We start from the raw sequence: 26435 nt of genomic DNA on the forward strand, positions 1-26435 counted from the left end.
CATAAAGCGCCCTGCAAGTAAATAAAGAAGAAAACCAGTGCCAGGGAGATTAGAAGAGCGTCAACCCAAATGCTCAGCGTTTGGTGAGGGGAGTATAAACACCCCTCCAGCAAAGAAGAAAACCTCAAGCAATCACCCCCAATCATCCACACCTATCGCACCCACATACCTCAAAGCACATGCACTGCCCCCACCCCCTCCCCACAGTCACGCTGAACATACATACCATGGAACACAAGGAAGGACAGCAGGCAACTAGACCAATACCAGAAGCAAAGGTTAAAGGGCAGACACCCTGTGCAAGGCAGAAGAAGCATAGGAGAGAGCAAAAGGATGAAAGACAAACAGACAAAGTCTAGGATCTCATGAAAGATCAGAAGCAGAAACCCTCAGTCAGGCAAGGATGCAGGAGAAGAGAGCAAAAATTTTTCCCAAAGTGTACAGTATTCTTTCCAATGATCCTGTAAGCGCTTAGAATAAGTTTGTAACTCATATGATGCTAGAGTTCTCATGCGAATAGTCCACATGGTGAAGGAGGGTGTCTCCGGAGAGGCCCAGTGTTGTAGAATGAGTTTCTTCCCCACCAGAATGCAAAACAAATTTCTGAGAAGACATGTTGAGATGTTGATTTGCCAAGTCTTGCACATCACCCAGCAATAAGGCAGAGGGATTCCATTGGAAAGTACAGGCAAGAACAGTGTCCAGGCAATCACGAACCAGGTCCCAAAACGAGAGTTCTTGGCAAAGGAAAAAGGAGTGCAAGTAGGTTCCTGAAGAGAGATGGCATTTAACACACAGGTCATCAGGCCACAGACCCTTGGTGAAGCCTCGAGATCTGGTAAGATAAGCACGATGTAGAATCCTAAATTGGGTTTCCTGTAAAGAAACATTTTTAATGAACAAATAAATATTCTGAAAAAAGATGTGCAGGTCAGGAATGGACATCGACAAGCCCAAATCACGGGACAATCAGATACTACAGGTTGAAGACAATGTGTCCCCTGACATTCTCGACCCTCCGAGTACCAGGTAGCAATCTTGTTCTTATGGGGTGGAGTGGCAAGAGCTGTCTCATCTAAAGCGCCACAGGCCCAAGTAGGAGCAGGGACAGCAGGGAACGAATTATAATAATGCTGGATTTGGAGGTAGAGGTAAGTATGCGTAGAGGGAAGCCCCCAATGTGTGCAGAGCGAGGAGAAGGGTGGGAACTTGTCACCCCCCATATGCATCAAGTCTTGTAAAGTGGTATCGCGCTCCTCGCGCCCCCGTAAGCCAGGCAGACCCTGAAATCCGGGTAGAAATCCGGGATTTCCAATCAAAGACAAAAAGGGGGACGGGTAAGGCACCTTTGGAGCCCCCTCCACCAAGCCCAAGCTTTTCGAAAGACATGAAGAAATTTCAGAGAGGGGTACGTGAGAGAAACCTGCGAGCCCAGGATCCCTTGTATAAAGGACACAAAAGATAAAGGGGAGTAACAGGAGGCCAAAAGATTCGACGGGGAGTAACGTCTGTGAACTGTCAAATGTTCATGGATCCAGCGGAATAGGGAAGCAACATTATAAAGCCGGAGGTCCGGAAGACCAAGCCCCCCCTGCGATTTTGCTCGGGAAAGTTTAAGGAAACTAATACTCGCCTGCCTGGCGGACCAGATAAACTTGCGAATAATGAAGTTGTAGTGGCGTTCATCCTCCCTGCTAACCCAAAACGGGACCGACTGTATGGCGTACAAAAGTTTAGGGAAAAGAACCATCTTCACCAGGGCCACCTGTCCCATCAGTGAAAGAGGAAGAGCACGCCATTTGTGGCAAAGAGATTTAATCCTGCCTATAGCTGCAGAGATGTTAGCCTCATAAAGTTGTTTCGGATCCCTATATAGAAAGATCCCCAGGTATTTCAGTTTCCCAGGTGCAATGCCCACTCCCACCTGTGTAAACCAAGAGTCCCCTGGAGAGTCATTCAGGAGTAACGCTTCGGTTTTATCATAGTTAATTTTTAAGCCAGTAAATAGGCCATACGAGTTAATAATATGCATCAAGCGTGGGAGATTTAAGTCGGCATGTTTGACATAAAGCAGCATATCATCAGCGAACATACTGATGCGAAACTCATGCTCCCCTATACCCAAGCCTTGAAGAGTTTGATCGTGATGGATTCGAATAGCTAGGGGCTCAAGGGAGAGAAGAAAAAGTAGGGGGGAAAGGGGACAACCTTGACGGGTGCCGCGGCCCAGGGGGAAAGGTTCCGAAATCCCCCCGTTAATCAACAACTGGGATGTAGGGTGCGTGTATAAAGCAGTAATCCACGCTACAAAATCTCCCGAGATGCCAACTTGGTCAAGTATCCAAAAGAGATGTCTCCAAGACACCATATCGAACGCCTTCTCTACGTCGAGACTGGTGATTAAAGCTCTATCGGAGGCGCGAGAGGGGGTTTGTAAAACAGTGAGCACTTTGAGTAAATTCATAGAAGCGTGTCTTCCCGGGACAAAACCAACCTGATCCTCGTGAATCAGAGTTGGAAGAATCGTGTTAAGGCGTGTTGCAAGAATTCCCGCCAGGATTTTAATATCTTGATTTAAAAAGGAGATGGGCCGGTAAGAACCCAATTGGTCCATAGGTCTCCCCGGCTTCGGCAGAATAATGATGTGAGCCCTGTTATGAGTGTTGGCACTGTATAATGTTTAACGCGATTGTCAGTGTGGTTAATGTCAGAAGTAGAATTAGGCGTCATAAGGCACCTCTGTAGGTGCAATTCTCATGAAAGGAAGGCACCAGGAATGTAAACCTTTAAATCCTTGGTCCATATTTCTGGTGCCTACCTTTCATGTTGCTTTGATTCTGTAAAAGGTGCCATTGTGTGATTGACACGTGATCAATGGCTGTTTTTAAGATGGCCACCAATACGGTGCCATTTACAAAACTGGGGCTTGAGTGAGTTGCTGTAATATTAAGTTATTTTGTAATTTGGTTGTTTTTGCTATAAAGTGTTTCCTACTGAATTATCTAATGGATCTTTTTTTTATTCCTGTACTTTGATGTCATAACTTGGTCTTTTTTTTTACGTTTCCCTTGCTGTGTTTACAAGACACATCATGGGTGACTATTTTCTTAGGCCACTAGCTGGGAATCTGAGTTTACCTCTGTTTTTGTATTTTCATTTGAGAAAGTTACTGAAGACTTATCTGTGGAAAGAAGATAACCAGTGGGACACTCATACTGGGGTAAAATACAGGCATACTAAACCGGCTGGAACCAGTTTAATGACAATCGTTAAAGGCACGTTAAGTTTTGAGAATCTGGCCCTCAGTTGTTTCCAGGTTCACACCATTAGACTTTTTGTCTCCACATCTAAAAATGAATAGCCTTAAAAGATATAGGATGAATGATCAGTATATTGTTTTAGTGTTTTATGTTCTGGATTTTATTGTGCTATGTCTTAATTTTGTATGTATTTTGGAACTTAGGTTTAGGCAGGCTATAAGATTTTTTAAAAAATAAAATAAATTCTAGAACAGTGCTGCTTGTTTCATTCTTAATTTTTGTCTTGTATTAAAATGGATTATTTTTAAGCAGGAGGTTTAGTCCTCCTGCTTTAGTAACAAGCCATCACATTATTGTGACCCCAGTAGGGTCAAGCAGCAGGGTATTAATTTTTCTACTGTAAAGTTTGTCGGTCTCAGCCAAAATGCCAAGTCACTCACCAACTCATAGCTTTGACTCTGCAGTTGGATTCCAGCTGAAAAAAGACCAAGAATGACAGTTCAGAGTTCTTTTCAATTTCAACTTATTACTTTGCTCTCCTGACCTTTGCTTCATGCCTCACTCTTCAGCCAGTAAGTTGCAAATGTTTCAGAGACTAAAGACATTGTTATGAGGCAATGAGACTCTTCTTCATAAATCCCCTCCTTTACAAAGCCTTGCTAGTGTTTTTAGTGTATAAAACAGACCCTCAATATTCACGGGGGTTATGGACAGAGCCGGCCCGCAAATAGGGAAAATCGCAAATAATTTTTTTGGGCCGGCTCTGACCCACTCCAACCTGCCTCCCTCCCTCCTGTGTCCCCGACCTTACCTGGTGGTCTAGTAGCGACATGGGGTAGCAGCAATCTTCTACGTTCCTGCCCCGTACAGAGCCGTCATCAAAATGGCTGCCATGAGTTCCCATTGTAGTCTCGAGATGTCGGCTCTGCACAGGGTAGGAGCGTAGGAAGTTCGCTCCTGCCCTGCGTCACTGCTAGACCACCAGGTAATGTCTGGGGGATATCCGGGGCAGCGTTTCTGAATTAAAAATTGTGAATAACCGAATTTGCGATTCGGGAAACCGTGAATCAGGAGGGGGAGATGTATATACTTAGAGCTTGCCTACTTGCTTTGCCAGAGCTTGGTCTTTCTCTGTTCTGCTGTGTTCCTGATCCTGATGCCTTATTAAGATATTGGTATTCTCTGAACCCTGATTCTTTTGCTGTCTGTTATCCTATTCATCTGCTTCAGCATCCAAAGTGACCCTCCTTTTGTGAATATCTTTAGTTGTACCTGTGTTGATGTCAATGTGTTTTCAGTGTCCAATGTTACACCTCAGCTAGCACAACCCAGTGGCATAGGAAGGGGGGGGGGCGATCTGCCCTGGGCACCGGCACCCCTCCTCTCTGCTTGTCTGCTCCTTCCCCTGCCGTACATGCACTTTCACCCCCCACCCCCACCCCCGGTACCTCTCTCTCTTTGCTGGCGCGAGCAGCAACTCCAATCTGCTGCTTGCACCAGCGTCAGCTCTCCTAGTGTCACTTCCAGGTCCTGCGCCTAGGAAGTGACATCTGAAGGAGAGCCGATACCGAGTGGTTCATAGATAAAACCGCCGAAGACAAAGGCGCGCGCCGACAACTGAGCTCAAGACGGAAGCGCGCGCCAAAGAAAAAGAGTGTTTTTAGGGGCTCCGACGGGTGGTTTTGTTGGGGAACCCCTCCACTTTACTTAATACAGATTGCGGCGGCGTTGTGGGGGGTTTGGGGGTTTGTAACTCCCCTCATTATACTGGAAACTTAACTGTTTCCCTCTTTTTTAGGGAAAAAGTTAAGTTTTCAGTAAAATGTGGGGGGTTACAACCCCCCAAACCCCCCACAATGCAGCGCAATCTGTATAAAGTAAAGTGTGGGGGGTTCCCCCCACACACACCCCCGTCGGAGCCCTTTAAAACAGTCATTTTCTTCGGCGCGTGGCTCCGTGTTGCGCTCAGTTGTCTGCGTGCGCCTTTGTCCCGGCGCGCTTTTGACCTTACACTTCTTTTCCTACCTTTTCTCTTGCTTCATCCTTAGACTGGATCCTGAGATCCTTCTGCCGATGAAAATTGTTACATTTGTGATCCAAGTTCATTTTTCACTTGATATATTGCACATTGACAGTGCCATCTGAACAGTTTACAATATAATTATATAAAACAGAAATTGCAGTATAAAGCAAACATAGAAACATGATGGCAGATAAAGGCCAAATGGCCCATCCAGTCTGCCCATCCACAGCAGCCACTATTGCTTCCTCTCTCCAAGAGATCCCACGTGCCTATCCCAGGCTTTCTTGAAATCAGACAATCTCTGTCTCCACCACTTCTATAGAACAAATATATTTTTAAAAAATCATTATCTGTCATCTGTGTCCTACCCAAAGTCAGGTCTTGAAGTAGGCAAGACACAACCTAAAAACACTCCTGAAATAAATCCTAGTTCACTGCCCCCCTCCCCCCAGCCCCGCCTTTTACAAGGCCGCACGGCAACAGCACTGAAGCCCATTAGTCAATTTAATTTTTATAAGTTATTAAGCTGTGTTGAGGCTTTGCCTCTTAATGCAACTTAAAAGCACTAATGCAGATGGTCTTGCCCTAACATAGCAATATTTAAGTCACCGTGGGTTGCGGAGTAATGAGATGCAAAACATGTAAATGCATAAAAAGCAGGTCATTGCTATGTAAATTCCATAACACTAGTTACAATGAGCACTGAGTGCATACTGCAAGTTACTTTCTGGCCCCCCACTTTTAGCTAGGGCTATTTTACAACCTGGGAGCATTGAGCTGCGAAGCTATGGCCTCATGTTTCCAGGCTATCTCTTAAAGGGGCAACACCTATAGAAATAGTCCCCTGTGCAGTCTCCCCCATTACACTCCTCTGTGTGCCCCTGACCCCAAAGAGTCATCCCTCTCTTAGTTCAGAAGGTGCCCCGCACCCTTCCCATGATTCCCCTCACTCATACCTTCAAATATCTATAGTGGTCTAGGGGGCAGGCAGAAATGATCCCATGACCCCTGCTCTACTGATGCTGGTGACCCCTAGCAGTAGTCTTGTGGTTCTACCTTTAGGGATCGCCTTTCCATATAAGGGCTCTTTTTTGTGAGGTGGCTCATAAGTACTATTTGTTGTTTGCCACAAGAGTCAGCAACCTATGGTTCAGAAATATTGCAGTTTGGTGACTCCTGTGATAAATCAAGGTGTGGTTAAAAAAAACCCACCATGTTCCTTGTTTACTTGATAACTTCACCCCTTAATGTTAAAGTTATGTTAATACTTTGATCAGTCACAGTATGGCATTTGGGAGCATGCTGATTCGAAGAGGAGCTGAAAACAAGTGTACTCTGAACATCTCTTTAAATAATTGTATAAAGAGTTCGAAGGTTATTTCCTTTGCTCTGTAATGCATCAAAGAAAACAAGCAGAGGTTGCCAACCATGCAGGCAAAAATCAGCAAAATGAATCCCCTACGCATGCTTCATTTTAGAAAAAATGTTAATTGCATTAAATGTAGGAAAATGTTGAATGCTTGCTTCAGAATTAAAATACATTTCTTAGTATGGTAGCAATTAGAAATGAAATTTAAAGCTGACTTGCAGTTTGCCATCTAAATCCTGACCAAGGTTAGAATTTTTGTTCTTTCTAGTGTTGCTTGTGTGGCACAGAGGTTAAAGATGAGGTTGTAGGTTCGCTGAGCAAGTCACTTAATCCCCTCATTGCCCTAAGTACATTAGATAGATTGTGAGCCCACCGGAACAGACAGGGAAAATGCTTGAGTACCTGAATAAATTCATGTAAACTGTTCTGAACTCCTCTGGGAAAATGGTATAGAAAACTGAATGAATAAATAAAGAAATCTCTTCCAAACTAGTACTTCCCTGCTACTGGTGGCCCCTGTCCACCTCCAGTTAGAAAACATTTATTTCCTAATTGTGTAAAATTGTTGTTATTTCATTTGCTTGAAAATTATTTTGGCAGAAACAAACCATCTATGAGCAATCACTTTTTAACTCATAGCATAAAACGTCCATTAAGTGACAGATTTCTGCACCTATGAATAATAGGCAACATAAGCTTCCAAAAGTCATTTTGTTTTTCTCTCTTGCAAGTGGAAGTACAGCTAGCTTGCTTTTTAATTGTGGCATGAATGTAGTCACTTGTGAGAAATAGATGGACTGCTTTGTGAAGCAAGGCTATAGCCAGCCCTCCATTTTTGGGATGGGCCAGGGGTGGGCTTGGATGTTACACATTCCTCCCCCTCCTTTGTATGCATGTGTGCACCATTAAACATACCTTTGCTGGCAGGAATGCCAAAGAAATGCAGTGCCTGAAAAATTATCTTCCTTGCGCTGCTTCTGTAATGAAGAAGCCTGCAGTGAGCCTCCTGCTGCCAATGCCTGAACTCCCTGAACATGCGTAGTTCTTGTATGAACTGAGCATAGAAACAAAGAACATGACGGCAGAAAAGGGCCATGGCCCATCTAGTCTGCCCACACTAATGGCCCATCCCCTAACTACCTCCATGAAGAGATCCCACATGCCAATCCCATCTTTTCTTAAAATCTGGCACGCTGCTTGCCTCAATTACCTGTTTTGGAAGATTATTCCAGCGATCAACCACCCTTTCGGTGAAGAAATATTTTCTTGTGTCGCCATGAAATTTCCCACCCCTGATTTTCAACGGATGCCCTCTTGTTGCCGCGGGTCCTTTAAGGAAAAAGAGATCCTCTTCCACCTCGATACGGCCTGTGACATAGACAGCGAGGAACTCCAGAGAGATTTGAAGCAACTTGAGAGATGGGCAGAAAATTGGCAGATGAGTTTTAATGTAGAAAAATGCAAAGTGATGCACCAGGGCAGCAAAAACAAGGAGCATGAGTTTAAACTGTTAGGTATAACATTGGGGAAGAGCGAACAAGAAAAAGACCTGGGGGAATTGATAGACAGGACCCTGAAACCGTCGGCTCAATGCGCAGCGGCGGCAAAAAAAGCTAACAGGATGTTAGGCATGATAAAGAAGGGAATCACGAGTAGAGCGAAGGAGGTCATAATGCCGCTTTATAGAGCAATGGTCAGACCACACTTGGAATACTGTGACCAACACTGGTCTCCATACCTGAAGAGGGATATAACTCTGCTGGAGAGGGTGCAGAGGCAAGCGACAAAACTAGTAAAAGGTATAGAGAACTTGAGCTACAAAGAACGCCTCGGAAAACTGGGATTATTCACCCTTGAGAAGAGAAGACTAAGAGGGGATCTGATAGAGACTTTTAAATTGCTAAAAGGAATCGACAAAATGGAGCAAGCTCACTCACCAGCAGAGGGAAAGGATGGTGAGCAAGAAACAGTGTTATTCACATTGGCAAATGTGACCCAGACTCAGACCAGAGGTCATGGCCTGAAGCTGAGAGGGGACACGGCCAGAACAAATGTCAGAAAATTCTGCTTCACACAGCGAGTGGTGAACGCCTGGAACTCTCTCCTGGAAGAGATGGTGAAGGAAACCACTATTCTAAGATTTAAGGAAAAATTGGACGCACATCTTCTTGCGGGTCACATTGAGGGATACGAGTGACTGATGTATTCGCCAGGGTATGCCTGGCTGAGCCTCCGCGTGTGCGGATCACCGGACTGGATGGACCCCAGGTCTGATCTGGTGCAGGCATTTCTTATGTTCTTATGAACGTCTCGATCATGTCTCCCCTCTCTGCGTTCCTCGAGTGAGTACAGCTGCAACTTACCCTGTCGTTCCTCATACGGGAGATCCTTGAGTCCTGAGACCATCCTGTTGGCCATTCGCTGAACCGACTCAACTCTCCGCACATCTTTTTGATAATGCGGCCTCCAGAATTGTACACAGTATTCCAGATGGGGTCTCACCATAGATCTGTACAACGGCATTATGACTTCGAGCTTACGGCTGACAAAACTTCTATGGATACAGCCCATGATTTGTCTAGCCCTGGATGAAGCTTTCTCCACTTGATTGGCAGTCTTCATGTCTTCGCTAATGATCACCCCCAAGTCATATTCCGACCCGAATAACTACTGGCCAGTATCAAACCTTCCATTTCTTTCAAAACTACCGTACTTGAGAGTGTGGTATTGAACCAACTTCAAATTCATGTTGAATCTTGCATTCCCGGCAATCTGGTTTTTAAGACATAGCAATTCTGCCACAGCAAATACACTGAAGCCCATAGGAATTGAATGGACTTTGGTGCATTTGCCATGGGAGAATCGCTACTGTGGCTTTGTAAAAGGGGCCCTTATTGAGTGAACTCCATAGTCACCTAGACCAGTGTTTCTCTACTTCTTCAAGCCAAGTACCTCCTAAGTCTAAGAAATACCAACTGAGTACCCCAGCCCAAGCTCTGCCCCTGACCCCACCCCATTATAATAGTACTAATTGTAATGCAATTTCTTCCATTCATTTTTCATGTACACACAATATAATCATACTAATTCACAATGGTAACCACAAAATTAAAAAAACACAAAGCATACTATATGCAGAGAATATGATAATTATCATTTATACTTGTTTTATTTTTCAAAGACATCAAGGCATATGACTTTAAAATATACAATGTCACCTCAGTAACAACTATAGAAAAATAGACAAATATAGTTCAAAATATAGACAGCAGATATAATTCTCAAAACTAACACATTTTGATCCCTAAATTGAAAATAAAATCATTTTTCCTACCTTTGTTGTCTGGTGATTTCATGAGTCTCTAGTTGCAGTTCCTCCCGACTATGCATCCAATATTTCTTTCTTCCTCCTGCATGCTTCTTCTCGGTGTCAGGTCAAAAGCGCGCCGGGACAAAGGCGCGCCCAGACAATTGAGCGCAGCGTGGAAGTGCGCGCCGCTCAAAATTACTGTTTTTAGGGCTCCGACGGGGGGGGGGCGTGGGGGGGAACCCCCTCACTTTACTTAATAGACATCGCGCCACGTTGTGGGGGGTTGTAACCCCCCACATTTTACTGAAAACTTCACTTTTTCCCTGTTTTTAGGGAAAAAGTTAAGTTTACAGTAAGATGTGGAGGGTTACAACCCCCCAAACCCCCCATAACGCCGGCGCGATGTGTATTAAGTAAAGTGGGGGGGGTTCCCCAACAAAACCCCCTGTCGGAGCCCTTAAAAACAGTAATTTTGAGCGGTGTGCACCTCCGCGCTGCGCTCAATTGTCTGGGCACGCCTTTGTCTTTCGCGCCGTTGTCTATGAACCCTTCTTCTCCTCCAAACCTCATTCCATTCCCCAACCAACATCTCTCTGTCCCTCCATGAGCCTAACTTTCTCCTCCGCCCCTATTGATAACATGTCTCTCTTTCATTCCCTCTCCTGCTGCAAAGGGAGTGGTGGAGAAAGAGATCCAGAGTGCATCTCTCCCACTCCCTCTACTGCCAAATCCAACATTTCTCCTTCCTTTCTACCAGTTCAACTTGTCTTTCTCTCTGCCTCCTGAATGCTTCCTCTCCTCCAGTCCTCATTCTCTCCCCTAACCAACATCTCTCTCTCCCTCCATATGAGTCCAACTTTTCTTCCTCTCTCTCTTTTACCCTATTGGCAACATGTCTCCCTTTCTCTGCCTCTCTTTATGATCTTGCATCTTTCTGTTCTTCCTCAGGGTCTCCTCCTCCCCCCCCCCCCCCCGTCTCTTCTGTTTGCACCTCCCATAGTCCAGCATCTGCCTCATGTCATAGAAACATGATGTCAAATAAAGACTAAATGGCCCATCCAGTCTGCTCCTTTGGTCTAAGCCTCTATCTTCTGCTTACAATCCCCCCCCCCATGTCCAACATTTGTTCTCCTTTCTTCCAGGTCTTTCTCTGCCTCTCTCTCTCCTTCCTTTCTCCCTCCCTGGTCCAGAATCTTTCCACCTCTCTGCAGTCTCTTCCCCTCTCTTCCCTCTAAACACCCCTAAGTTCAACATCTGCCCCCTTTCTTCTGCCTCCCCTTTTTTTCAGGTTTCTTCCTCTCTATCTTCCTTCTTCTAACATTTTGAGTCCTCCCACCTTTGTTCCAGGTCTTTCTGTTTCTCTCACTCTCTTTGACAATGTAACATTATGTCTCACTTTTGTTCTTGTTACAAGCCCCAGAATTGGACTAAGGTCACTCAATTCATATAGGCTAGGCACCTTCCTTAGCTAGTAACAGATGAGACTAAGAAAAAACAAAACTATAATGCTGTGGACCATTCAATTCCCCCTCCCCCCCCAAAAAAAAAAAAAAAGCAAAAGATAGAAATATTCAAGAATATAAGAAGGTATGCCACAAGCACAGAAAATCCCAAATCATAGGATAACTGAAAATCAACTGGAGTTTATGGCATGGTATCAATAATTAAACTGAATAAATAGGTCTTCATATTCTCTGTTTCAAATGAGAACATTCAGATTAACATTAACAATACAAGATATTTTATGAAAGACACCAAGTCATGCTCATTCGGGGACTGGATTCCCCTCCCCGTGAACCCTGCCAACTCTTCTCTTCTCTAGTTACTCTAGACCAATCCCACAAGGTGCACGTCAATTGAGCGCAGGACAAAAGCGCTACAATAAAGCCGTGCCAACAATTCCTTTGTTTGGAAGGACAAAACCACTCAGGATAACTGTGTGCAGAACTGGACCTTGCAGCGGTGGATTATGTTTTTGTCCCTGACCTTGCGACGGCAGCAGTGGATACTGTTTTTAGTTAATGGAACCATCCAGCAACTTTCCTTCTCCGGCAGCCCTTCAGCCATGCCACAATTTCTCTCCTGCTGAGGCGTCCCATCTTGCCGGAAACAGGAACTAGCATTAAAGGAGGGCGGGTCACCAGACAAGAAAAGCGGTGGGGCGTGTGGCGGGAGAGGAGCACTAAGGGTCACCTGATCGACTGGCGCATGCCTTTGGCAACCTCCACCTGTAGTCAGATGCTACTCGTAGAGGTCACCAGCCACACCCACGTGCAAAAAAAAAAAAATAGCTGATGACTTTTGATGTCAGTGCATCAGTCCAGGCAGAGCTACAATGCCGAGATGACAGCCGGGTGCTCATCTAAATTAGCTGGACGAAGCACCCGGCTAAAACGCGCTAGGGAGAACACTGATGCATAAACAAGCTTAAGCACACACACATGCCCTATTGGGAAAAGAATGAGCCCTCTTTCTACACAGTGCACATTCTTATCGGAAATTGACAAAACAACAAAATAGCCAAATGAAAATTCCTATAAACAGCTTGGGAAAAGACACAAAACAAACATACCACATATGCCATACCATGTCTTCCAAACTACAATTTCACTTGCTATATCCACTACACAATATCTGCTATCCCATGTCCACTGTGTTAGGCCCTACCTTGTTAAGTGCAATACTGTCACGTCATACTAGGTTAGCCACGCTACATTTCTATATATACAGTAAAACCTTGGTATGCGAGCATAATTCGTTCCAGAAGCATGCTTGTAATCCAAAGCACTCGTATATCAAAGCAAATTTCCCCATAGGAAATAATGGAAACTCAGACGATTCGTTCCACAACCTCAAAACTTTAATACAAAATACTATACGTACTTGTATTGCAAGACATCGCTAATTTAGAACAGTCATTATGCTCCTGCAAAGGTCAGAGAGAAAACCATTAGCTCAGTTGTGATGATGTGATGTATATATACTGTATGTACCTGTATTTGTACTATGTTTACATGCTTTGTTCCTATATATATATATATATATATATATATAATACTATGTTCACTATATATAATACAATGTCTGCCATGCTAAGCTGCCATCCTATGGTTGTTGTGCAATGCTCGTCATGCTGTGTCACACTGTGCCATGTTTGTCATATTATATTTTACCAGGATTTATTATGCATGTGAACTTGCTTATAAGAACATAAGAAATGCCGCTGCTGGATCAGACCAGTGGTCCATCCTGCCCAGCAGTCCGCTCACGCAGCAGCCCTCAGGTCAAAGACCAGTGCTCTAAATGAGTAGCCTCACCTGCGTATATTCCAGTTTAGCAGGAACTTGTCCAACTTTGTCTTGAAACCCTGGAGGGTGTTTTCCCCTATAACAGACTCCAGAAGAGCATTCCAGATTTCCACCACTCTCTGGGTGAAGAAGAATCTCCTTACGTTTGTACAAAATCTATCCCTTTTCAACTTTAGAGAGTGCCCTGTCTGTCTCTTCCCTAGAGATATTCTTCTAAATTTCACTAGCAGATTCTGTCTTCACATGTAGGAGCACTTAGATGTAGCAAGAGATGGATAGCTCTCCCTACTAATTTTGGAGAGAAACCCTTAACCCCTGTCCTTTAGTCACTCCTACTTTCATCAAATTTTCAAGATATCCACAATGAATATGCATGCATATTCATTGTAGATATCCTGAAAGCCCAATGGGTCTAAGTGTGCCTCAAAGACTGGGTTGAGAAGCATTGCCTTAAATGAGTGAAAGCTTCAAGAATCTCTTCATGGAAATGCAGCCTTGACCTAAGCAAATGAATATGTGTTATACAGTATACTGTGATATTGATTGATTGATTTTGGATTTATATCCTGTCCTCCTCAGAGAGCTCAGAATGGGTTACAGTTTAACATTCACAGTGTTACAATATAACATTTGGGTTACCGTTTGGCTGTGCAAACAAAGTATGCAGTATGAGCCTTCAATCTAATTGTATAATCTAATTTAAAACATCTGTTCCATAGGAATTAGCTTAGCATAGATATTACAGACATGATAGATAGTTTGGTTATCATGATGTCTACTTGCAGGTGTTGTTTATACATGAATAGTCTTGAATACAGAGAGCTTTAACAAAATCTGGAGAGGTTGGGTTTGCGCTCTTTGTATGAGTTGTCCTGTTAGTGAAAGGTGTGAACTTTGCTGTTTATTCTAAGACAGGGCATTCTTATTACAGCCATGATTATACCGTGTTTTCCATTCTTGCCTTGGGACGTACCTTATTGGGCTGTAAGAAATATAAACTGGCCACAAGGTGGCACTGTTTGTCAGTGATAGCGCCACTCTATGAAAACTGCTTTCTCCTTTGTACTGTTATAATAAAGAAAAGAAACATTTACAAATAATTCAAAACACTGCAGTTAAAATTATTCATAATGGTAAAAAAATTTGATCATGTAACTCCCTTTTTGATTGACTCACATTGGCTTCCCATTAATCAACGAATAACCTATAAAATTTTGCTTTTAGTATTTAAAACACTATCTACCAACGAACCTCAATTTATAGATCGGTTACTGATCCCATATAATACGACACGTTCTCTCCGATCCACAACTCAGGGGTTGCTAATGGTCCCTTCTTTGAAAATTATTGGAACCAGACGTCACGATATATATTCAGTAATGGCCTTCCAAAGCATGATGATAAAGGCGATGGAACTCCTCTCGTATGAGGAAAGACTAAAAAGGTTAGAGTTCTTCAGCTTGGAAAAGAGACGGCTGAGGGGAGATATGATTGAAGTCTACAAAATCCTGAGTGGAGTAGAACGGGTACAAGTGGATCGATTTTTCACTCCATCAAAAATTACAAAGACTAGAGGACACTCGATGAAATTACAGGGAAATACTTTTAAAACCAATAGGAGGGGGAAAAAAATTTCACTCGGAGAATAGTTAAATTCTGGAACACATTGCCAGAGGTTGTGGTAAGAGTGGATATCGTAGCTGGATTTAAGAAAGGTTTGGACAATTTCCTAAAGGAATAGTCCATAGTCTGTTATTGAGACAGACATGGGGAAGCCTCTGCTTGCCCTGGATTGGTAGCATGGATTGTTGCTGTTCTTTGGGTTTTTGCCAGGTACTGGTGACCTGGATTGGCCTCCATAAGGATGGGCTAGATCAGAGATCTCAAAGTCCCTCCTTGAGGGCTGCAATCCAGTCGGTTTTTCAGGATTTCCCCAATGAATATGCATTGAAAGCAGTGCATGCACATAGATCTCATGCATATTCATTGGGGAAATCCTGAAAACCCGACTGGATTGCGGCCCTCGAGGAGGGACTTTGAGATCCCTGGGCTAGATGGACCACTGGTCTGACCCAGTAAGGCTATTCTTATGTTCTTAAAGCAAAAACAAACATATTTTAAAGTCCTATGGCTTGTAATACTTCATTGGAAGCAAACAGGAGAAACTGCCTTCACACCAGTGAACAGCAAGCAAAACAACAAAGGTGACCAATTGGTGATCATTCTCTTGTAATACTTCATTACCATTCATTCCACTGGAAACTGCATCTTATACAGCTGGCCTTTTTCCTGCTAAATTTCCTTTTCAAAGGGGAGAAGCTTCAATTTGTTATTTGGGAATCTACTTGCTCAAAACTCTGCACCAGCTTTATAATGTTAATGAAACTATTACTTACTTTTACTAAATCACTTTTGCAAAATTGGTCCTTGTCCATGCTGGGCCAGTAGGCACTCTTTCGGATGGTCATTTTGTCAAAATGGCTTTATGTCTTGCCGTCTGCTCCTCTGTTTTTTCATAGGAGGGACACACTGTTGTTGCAGCTTCCTGTTTTGGGATTATCTATGTAAAGGCAGTAGGACCCATTTCAGGTGTAAACAATCCCTAGGATATGGAAATCTAGGTTTTCCAGATCTGGATCTATATTATAGGTCTTGTCTCCTCCCCCAGACTGGATTGAGATGACTGAATTTTACGTGCCACTTTCAATTAAGGCTGCTTTGGTTTCCTCACTTTCTCCTAGCTATGTTTTAATTGCTGCCTCAGTCAGGATCCCTCGTCATGTGAAAAAAAGCTGTCTTATTGCACCGTTACATAGAGCCTGGTCATGGCTCTGTACATCAAAACATATTAGTAAGAGAGTGACAGCTTGGTTATCCCTCTAGGCCAGGGCAATTGAGACTTCAGTGTGGCTCACCAGTAGATCCTTTCAAATGTGTTACTGACAATGGTAAGCCACTACATTTTGACAGGCTTGGTGGTGACTTGCCTCCCACAAAATGGCCACCTACTTATTTAGAAATGTGGTACTATGTTTCCTCCCTACCAGCTGCAGATCTGATGTACAGATCATTTGGCGAAGGTATTTTTATTGGGTGATGATGGCATTTATAGGGCGTCATTTTATTATAAAGTGCTGAGAGCTGATTTGCCACCTTTAAGTTTTCATTGTCAGGTGGAGGCTTGGACCAGGGATCTGGGGGTCCTCATTACAGTGGACTTTCTCTATCATCCTTTGCTTCATAAGCTTCTTCTGAAATTAACTTCTATGTCTTTTTGAGAACAGTAAATTCCTGGGTAGAGCCTACATATCTCCTCACCGAGCTGCCTTGAGGAGAATGACTTCTGGTGGTGGTTGTTGCAAATGTCGGGAGCGTGTTGCACATTTGGACCATATGTTCTGGTCTTCCCCAGCAGTGCAGTTGTTTTAGGGTGAGATTACCATCAAAGTTCAACAAGTCTTTTAATTTCATCTTCCTAATTAAGCTCAAGATTTTCCTTTTTAATTATTATGATAATAGTGGACCAAAACCAGATACATTTAATTGTACTTTACTCCATTACATGTTTTTAGTAGCTAGGTGAACAATATTGTTACAATGGATGAGTGAAGAGGCTACAAACTCAGGGCTCATTTTACAAAGGTGCGCAAGTGGTTTTAGCATGCGCACTGGACGCTAATGCCTCCATCGAGCTGGCGTTAGTATTTTCCATGTAGCACGGCGTTAGCATGCACAACAGTGCAGGGTACGCTAAAAACAGCCAATGTGAAGATGGGATACTGGACCAGATGGATCATTGGTCTGACTCAGTAGGGCCATTCTTATTTTCTTATCTGTTACAAGGCTGGATGCCATCACTTCCCCCCCCTCCCCTCCTCCAAAGCTCGTTAGCATACATTTCAGGAAAACCTGATTTGGAAATTCTTGTGGAATGCCCTACTCCAGTGGTTGGCAAATCGCGGCTTGTGAGCTGCGGTTGGCTCTTTAGCCAGTTGAGTGCGGCTCTGCTAGAGAATGACACGTCATTGATCGGGTATCTCCCTCTCTCCCCTTACCTTACCATGGCGATTTTCTTTTTTTTTTTTGTCTTCCAGCTGCCCAAGCCAGCTTTCATCAAGTCGCGTGTGGCTGCCAAAACTTCTCCTCTGATGCAACCGGAAACAGGAAGTTGCATCAGAGGTGAAGTTTCGGCAGCCACACACGACTTGATGAAAGCCGGCTCATGCAGTTGGAAGACAAAAAAAGAAAATTGCCTCGAAGGTAAGGGGGAGGGAGGGGAGCTGCTGAAAGACATCTAGTAATCCTTGCAGGCTTGACTGTGCAGATTTCACTACTTTTCTATAGCACCCGACTGTCCCTCCTAGTAGTCCTATACATCTAGTGTATTTCTACTTAGTGTTCAGTAAACCCAGTGGCCCCGATATGCTTGTGGAGTGCTGAAGGGAAATGGGCAAGAGAAGTGGGGAGAAGATGCTGAAGGGAAATGAGGAAGAGAGAGTGGGGAGAAGATGCTGATTTATAAATTGACAATTGTAGAGAATATTGCTTCTTTTTATACTTTAATATAAGTTCAGTATAAAACTATTCGAGGCTTGTGTGGATGGGATCAGATGGTTTGTGGGGATGGGGACCGAACTCGCGGGGACGGGGACCGAACTCGCAGGGATGGGGGACAAATTTTTTCCCTGTGTCATTCTCTAGGCTCTGCCACAAATCAATTTCAACTACATGTAGGCGAGCGGGGTGTCAGTTGTGTTGATGTAGCTGTCATAGCGCAAGCAGGCGCGAGGTATGCGGCTCGGAGGAGGCACACGTGACTAACACACGAGTTGAGCGAGAGCGAGCCAGTCACAGCTTGTCCGTCAATGTGCACAGCGTTCTTTCACTCTTTGGCTCTACATATTCATGCGAACAATCTTTTTCAAACAGGAACCTTATGAAAAGTACATTGAGAAATTGTCTTATTGATGAGAACCTGGAATCCTGCTTGAAATTAAAAACAACGACATACAAACCTGACTTATCCAAACTTTCCAAGGAAATGCAAGGTCTTTGTTCAAATTAAATGCATGTTTTGTCATATTTTTATTTTAATGTAAAAAATATTTTTTTGGCAATAAATAAGATTATTATTATGATATCTGGTTTTATTTAATGTTAGTAGCTAGTTTAAACCAACTCCTAAAAACATGGTTCTTGAAAAGAAATTTGGCTCTCAAAAGAAATCTTAATCGTTGTACTGCTGATCTTTGGCTCTTTTGACTAATGAGTTTGCCTACCACTGCCCTAATCTATAGGGTGCAAAGTTGGATTTTGAATTGCTGCTTGTTCTGCATGCTTGGTTTTCGGATCTCACCCATTCTGTGCTTCCAGACTAGGAAAAGAGACCATCAAGTCCAGTGGGTTTTTTTGGGGTGTTTTTTTTTTTTTTTTTTTGGGGGGGGGTGTTCTGTGTGTGTGTGTGTAATTTGGGTGGGGGGATGAGAGGGGGGTTTGGAGTGTTGGGAATGTGTTTTTCAATATTTTGCAAAAAAATCTCACATAGCTAGCAAGCCACACTGTTTTTACTAGAAGTTGCTCAATTCAACTGTTGTGACCTGCAGCAGATAAGGTGATTAATTGAGCCAATCATATAATGGTCCACGAATCTAAAACTCCAAAATATTCAATGCAGTATGTTTGTGATAAAGAGATTATAGGTTTTTAATGATAAGCTTAGACCATTCTTTTTGAAGACACCCTCTATGCCTTGTCATGTGAATGCAGAGTTTTGCTTTCTACAGATTCCATAAAGCTTAGGAATCTCCTGTTGAGTTGTGGATGAATGGCCTTTATATAATTAGATGCTCACTAAGGTATATTACACAGAAGGAAAGCATTTTTGTCAGATCTTCCCTTTAAGCAAATCATTCACCACCTTGCTATAATTAAGATGATTTGCCAGTCTGTTGCTGGAACACATGGAAACAGAAAATGAGTGGAAAAACTGAGAAAAATCATAAAAGACCTGCAGCTACTACTCCAGGAGGATGAATCACTGAAATAGATATTTCCTGCTTTGCCAATACTAAACTTCCTCCAACAACCACCCAATTTGAAACAAAAAGTGAAAGATCCTAATAGAAGCTTAAAAAGAAAACAATGACCTAATCCAGGGGTGCCCAAAAGATTGATCGCGATCGACCAGTAGATCGCAAAGGCAACACGAGTCAATCGCGGAACCCGATAGACTTGTGTTGCCTTTGTGTTCTCCCTGCTTCCCTGATACTGCAAAAGCCAGGCCCACCTACAAGCCTCCCTGCCCCCCTGCCCCTCCCTGATGTCAATTCTGATATCGGAGAGGAAGTTCTGGGGAATGGAATGAGGTCTGGAGGAGAGGAAGCATGAAGGCGGCAGAAAGAAAGGAAGAAATATTGGATGCACAGTCAGAAGAAGAAAGTGCAACCAGAGACTCATGAAAACACCAGACAACAAAGGTAGGAAAAATGATTTTATTTTCAATTTAGTGATCAAAATGTGTCTGTTTTGAGAATTTATATCTGCTGTCTATATTTTGCACTATGGCCCCCTTTTACTAAACCGCAATAGCGGTTTTTAATGCAGGGAGCCTATGAGCATTGGGAGCAGCGCGGGACATTCAGCACAGCTCCCTGTGCTAAAACCCTCTATCGCGGTTTAGTAAAAGGGGAGGGGATATATTTGTCTATTTTTGTATAGTTGTTACTGAGGTGACGTATATTTTAAAGTCATCTGCCTTGACCTCTTTGGAAAAAAAACCTGAATTTAAATTATAATTAACACGTGCTTTGTGTTTTTTTAAATTTTATTGTTGGTAGATTATTTTGACTTGGTCATTTTAAAAGTAGCTCACAAGCCAAAATAGTGTGGGCACCCCTGCCCTAATTATAGGAATATACCAAGCTACAAACTGTGTCAGAACATTATCACAGGACCTCACATGGGAAAGACATTCAACATGAGGAAATCCTACTTATGTTCCTCCTCTAATATAGAATATAGTATTTAATTCAGAAAACAAGCCAGATGTTAAAGACAAGAATCAATCCAAGTAGATATTGCTTCAAATGTCACAAAGCAGACAAAAGTGAGGAAAACACTTTTTGAGACCAGAGAACTAATGGCATTGCTATGGGTTAGCCTGGGTAGGCACATGCCCGCTCAGTCTGGTAGCCAATGAGACACCCCCCCCCCCCCCCGTCCAACCCCTAAAAAGTGGCTATCTCACTTCCATGTCTCCCTCTGCCCCCAGATCTGGCATCTGGTCCAGCAACTCCCATCTCTGACCTCCTCTCCTTGCATTATCTGAGAACCACTAGTGGCTGCAGCAATTCACATCAGCTCTCTGTGCTGGCCACCCACAAGCTTTCCTCTGCTATCTCCCACCCTCATGATGTCACTTCTTGTTTTCTCTCTGGTAGATATGACAAAGGAAAAGCTGTGAGGTTGGCACAGGCAGTGGGTATGAATCATACTGCCACCAGCGGTTCTCAGGTAGTACAGAGAGGGGAGGGGGGATTCAGAGAGTGAGGGTGTTACCAAGATCATGCGCAAGGGGGTGCAGATGTATCTGGGAGAGCAAGAGAGATGCAAGACAAAAAAAAGGAGGGAAGTTTTGGAAGGCCCACCCATGTGTACTCTGACTACAGGTCTGATTACTGTCAGAGACAGAATGCTAGTCTTGAGGTGATCACATTTTTCACTCATTTGCAATTGGGATATCCCATGGTGCGTTTAAAGAATGGATTTAATACTTGAAAATATGTGAGTTATGAACATTAAATTTCTCTGTTTACTCAAAGGTGTTGCAGTAGTATAACATACTACTTTGATTTCTATAGCTCTACTAGACACACATAGCACTGTGCCTCACTAATGTGTTTGAATCTTGCTTTGGGGAAGACCTCATAGCTAGAAACTCAGATTTCATGCCAGCTTCATGTCACTCTATAGAAACTAGTTCTAATTCATACTAGTCCTAATTGAGTAGAGCAGGCTCATCATTATATGACCTCTGCATACTTTTTGGACTGGGGAGATATGATTCAGACGTTCAAATACTTGAAGGGTATTAACGTAGAACAAAATCTTTTTCAGAGAAAGGAAAATGGTAAAACCAGAGGACATAATTTGAAGTTGAGGGGTGGTAGATTCAAAGGCAATGTTAGTAAATTCTACTTTACGGAGAGGGTGGTGGATGCCTGGAATGCGCTCCCGAGAGAGGTGGTGGAGAGTAAAACTGTGACTGAGTTCAAAGAAGCGTGGGATGAACACAAAGGATCTAGAATCAGAAAATAAGATTAAATATTGAACTAAGGCCAGTACTGGGCAGACTTGCATGGTCTATGTCTGTATATGGCCGGTTGGGGGAGGATGGGCTGGGGAGGGCTTCAATGGCTGGGAGGGTGTAGATGGGCTAGAGTAAGTCTTAACAGAGATTTCGGCAGTTGGAACCCAAGCACAGTACAGGGTAAAGCTTTGGATTCTTGCCCAGAAATAGCTAAGAAGAAAAAAATTTAAAAATTTAAATTGAATCAGGTTGGGCAGACTGGATGGACCATTCGGGTCTTTATCTGCCGTCATCTACTATGTTACTATGTTACTATCCTAGCTATGAGACTCTGAAGAGGCCTCAGTTTTTGTTGATGGGCCCACTGATATAAGTCAGAGACACTGTAATAACCCCAAATTCTATAAAAGTCACTCAAATTTGGACACAGTTTTTAGATCCATGCACAAACGAATTAGTTAATAAGCTGTTAACACTCAATTATTGATTGATTGCCATTTCCCGCCTCTCTGATGCAACCTCCTGTCAGCAGGATGCAGCAGAGAAAAGGCCCCCTACCGTTAAGTGGCATTTAACATTTTGCCATGCTCATTCAGTGGTAGCTATGCCCCTGTCCTGTAGGAATTCATGTATTTAACACTGGAAGAATATAGGGCATCCACGTTTTTTGTGGCAGGGCCAAAATTATGGAATTCTTACTGCTAGAGATTTGAGAAATTCAAACTAGTCATTTTAAAAGAGGGCAGAAAACTTTTTTCTCTTAAAGATTGAGTATGTTTAAGGGGGTTGATTTCCTATAACAGGTCTGCTGAGATTGCTTACTGTGTTTCTGTTTTTGCTTTTATTACAGATCGTCTGCTTGTTTCATTTGTTTTTAATGTTTTTAAGGATTGTATTTTTATATTCTGCTTAGGATATTTAGATAAGGAATATAACTATTTTTTATGTAAATACATGAGATGCACAGGGTGTGTGTGTGTGTGTGTGTCTGCATGTGTAACAGGAATGCAAATGTTAGTGTCTTCCTTATAGAATTACATTCTTATAGGGTTCTGGATGAATATTATAGTAGGCTGAGAGTTGAGTTTCTTTCTGGATGGCCTGTTTAAGAGGACTAAGAAAACCACCCTAATAGCCTAGAAGACATAATACTGAATACAGTGAGAATTAAAGTCAGTAACAGGAGCAAACAGTGCTTTATCCTTATCCAATGCTCAAAAATGATAAATTTGTCCATCAGCACTAGGTGGATGATCATATTTGGATACCGTCCAGCAAAGCTGGAGGGGGGAACTAAGGAGGTTGGAATTTGATGTTCAAACCTTAGCCCCTCCAGTTTGATGTTCAAACCTTAGCCCCTCCAGTTTTTCTAACCTAATTGGCTTTTTTGACTGGGTTACTAGACATCTGGATGCCGGAGTCACTGGATGTAGTATATTTGGACTTCAGCAAAGCTTTTGATAGCATCCCACACCGCAGGTTATTGAACAAGCTGAAATCGATGGGATAAGGGGACACTCTAACTACATGGGTTGGGGATTGGCTGAGCGGTAGACTACAGAGAGTGGTGGTAAACGGTACCCCATCCAAAACGTCAGACGTGACCAGTGGAGTGCCGCAGGGCTCGGTCTTAGGCCCGATTCTATTCAACTTATTCATAAGTGATATGACCCAAGGACTTAGAGGGAAGGTATCACTGTTCACTGACGACGCCAAACTTTGCAACATAGTAGGTAAAAGCTTTTTGCCTGATTATATGACGCAGGACCTACTACTGATGGAAAGGTGGTCATCAACTTGGCAGCTAAGCTTCAATGCTAAAAAGTGTAAGGTAATGCACCTGAGTAAGAAGAACCCGCGCAGAACGTAGGTATTAAATGGTGAGACCTTGGCCAGGACCACAACGGAACGTGATCTAGGGGTGTTCATTAGTGATGACATGAAGGCTGCCAATCAAGTGGAGAATGCTTCCTCCAGGGCTAGGCAAATGATGGGTTGTATCCGTAGAGGTTTTGTCTGCAGGAGACCTGAGGTCATAATGCCGCTGTACAGATCCATGGTGAGACCTCATTTGGAGTATTGTGTTCAATTCTGGAGACCACACTACCGGAAGGATGTGCTGAGAATTGAGTCGGTTCAGCGAATGGCACCAGGATGGTCTTGGGGCTCAAGGATCTCACGTATGAAAAAAGGCTGAATAAATTGCAGCTGGACTCACTTGAGGAACGAAGAGAGAGGGGAGACATGATTGAAACATTTAAGTACATCACGGGCCGTACCGAGTCAGAAGATGGGATCTTCTGCCTCATAGGACCCTCGACCACCAGAGGGCATTCGCTGAAAATCAGGGGAGGGAGGTTTCATAGCAACTACAGAAAATACTTCTTCACCGAAAGAGTGGTGGATCATTGGAACGAACTCCCACTGCAGGTGATTGAGGCCAGCAGCGTATCAGATTTTAAGAGAAAATGGGATATTCACGTGGGATCTCTAGGGGAGTAAAGTCAGGGGGGTGGGTATTTTGGTATGGGCAGACTTGGTGGGTTATAGCCCTTTTCTGCCGTCATTTTCTATGTTTCTATGTTTAGTATGAAATTTGGATGTAGGACATGGGGAATAGGATTGCCCATAAAAACCTAAAATTGGGTAAACTGTGTGAATTGAAGTTTTTCCCATGAATTTGACTGTGCTTGATCAGAAAATAATTTTTTTAAAGCCCATCCTGGGGTCGTTCAAGGCCACTGATTACATAAAGCTCCATTTTTCTTAAAAGTCTGCTATTATTTTGCTTAACGGAGCAAATTTCTTTGTTTTTCCAACTTTAGGTTTTTCTGGACAACTCTTAAGGAGGAAGAGGGTCTGGGTATTGGATTAAGCATCTATCCAGAAGCATTGAGAATTGAAAAGAAAGATATAAAAATTGACTACATATGGACAGATATCCCTACAAGTAAGCATTCATCTGTAGTTGGCTGCTAAGATATGTTCTTACAGTACAGACAAGAATAACTAGGCAGACTGGATGGGCCAATAGCTCTTTTTTTCTGCTATCGCTTACTATATTACTATGTAATAAAAAAAGACATTTCAGAAACAAAAAAAGAGACTTGTTAGATGTGGTAAAATATACATGACCTCCCTTCGGTTAAAACAAATGAGATTGTTATGAGTAAGCTTTGCTAGTCATTTTCAGTTAGGTTTATTTGAAACTCAGAGTTCCATTTTTGAATCAAAGTAAGTAGAGGCATGCTCTCCCTCAGTTGTGGCTAGAGCTCAGTAATCCCTCTGAGATTTCAGCAAGGGTGAGACCATACATATTACATTTCATCAGGACAACTTGAATACTGGCTGCTGAATTAAAACAATATAACTGTAACCACAAATAATGTGTATAATTAAACACAAATATGTGTCCATAAAACTCTCCACACAAATTATCAAACGTTTTAAAATTGTTGCTGAGCCACATGAAAGCAATAAACCCAAGGCTATTCCAGAGTAACAAATGAAAGAAATGAGTACCATACAGATATAGAACATGATACTGGGGGCCTCAAGCAGAAGCTAAAGTGAAAAGTCTCAAGACAGGTATCCTGAAGCACTACCTTAATGATATCACTCCACTTTGTCAAGGATGCAACTGGGCTTCTAGACATTGGCCCTATTTGCTACTCCGACCCCAACTCTCCATCCCCAGCGAGAAAGGGTTGTTAATAAAACAGTGAGATAGTAAAAGAACCACTGGGGTTTGTGAAGACATTTATATATACTAATGCTCATATACTGTATATTACAAATAAGTGAATGAAGGATTTTACCAGCAAATAGTTCTAGTAGCTAGTAAATAAATGGGTGATTAAAACAGGGCAGACAGAATTTAACTCCAGGCTTTGCAGCTTTCCGGCTATTGTCTGAGACACACTGACTTAGCTAAATAGTGCTACAGTTTCCAATTAGGCAAGGCCATTTTGCCATCTGAGTGTGTCCTAGGCTGTATATGAGGATAAGTACTGTATTATTTCCCCAAAATTAGATATATTCATACAGCTTACCAGATGACACCTGTAGCAAAATATTGCAAGAGATATACTTGAGTAAGTACGTGAGGTGTGGCAAAGTCACCTTCTTGAAGAGATTTATTTTACTCATCCGAGATATGTATCCTTGACCGCTCCTCTAGATCTGCTTTCAATTTTGAAGAGTCAAAGGGCAATTTGCTTTGTAAAAGTCTTTCAAGTTTCAAGTTTCAAGTTTATTTAGATTTGATGGTTCGCTTAATAAATTCTAAGCGAATTACATTACAGTTAAATTGGGGTAGAACAATTAATTAAAAAAACAAAAGGAATCAGGGACAATACAGACTAACAATGCCGACAAAACTGGAATAATTAGGAAAGAACATTGGGGAATAAAAGTTACAAATCTGTTATTTCCCTACTGGGAAGAGAAGAAAACAGTGAAGGATGGGAAAAAACACTAGGGATGGGGTATAAAAAAGAATAAAGACTGTTCACTTTTATTATTTTAAATTTTCTTGGAAAAAAAATCCTTTTTAAAGATTAAAAGAAGCCTTGAAGAGAAATGTTTTTAGATTAGTTTTAAATAAGGTGAGGTCTTTGATGTTTCTGATATATAAAGGGAGAGTATTCCAAATAAGCGGCGCTTTGACTGAAAAAATATCATGGCGTCAGGTTAGGCATTGCTTGACTTTCCAACTCGTAGTTAAAACAGTACAGAGCTATTATAAACCCCTGAAAGCCTCTTGAGATTTGAGTGTTAGCAATGAAAGCAAGAATTTCAGATTTGGAAAAATGTATCTTATAGTCAGAATGTAATGTAATGTGTATTTATGTATTT

Source organism: Geotrypetes seraphini, chromosome 12 (genome assembly GCF_902459505.1).
Source record: "Geotrypetes seraphini chromosome 12, aGeoSer1.1, whole genome shotgun sequence".
Taxonomy (NCBI): Eukaryota; Metazoa; Chordata; class Amphibia; order Gymnophiona; family Dermophiidae; genus Geotrypetes; species Geotrypetes seraphini.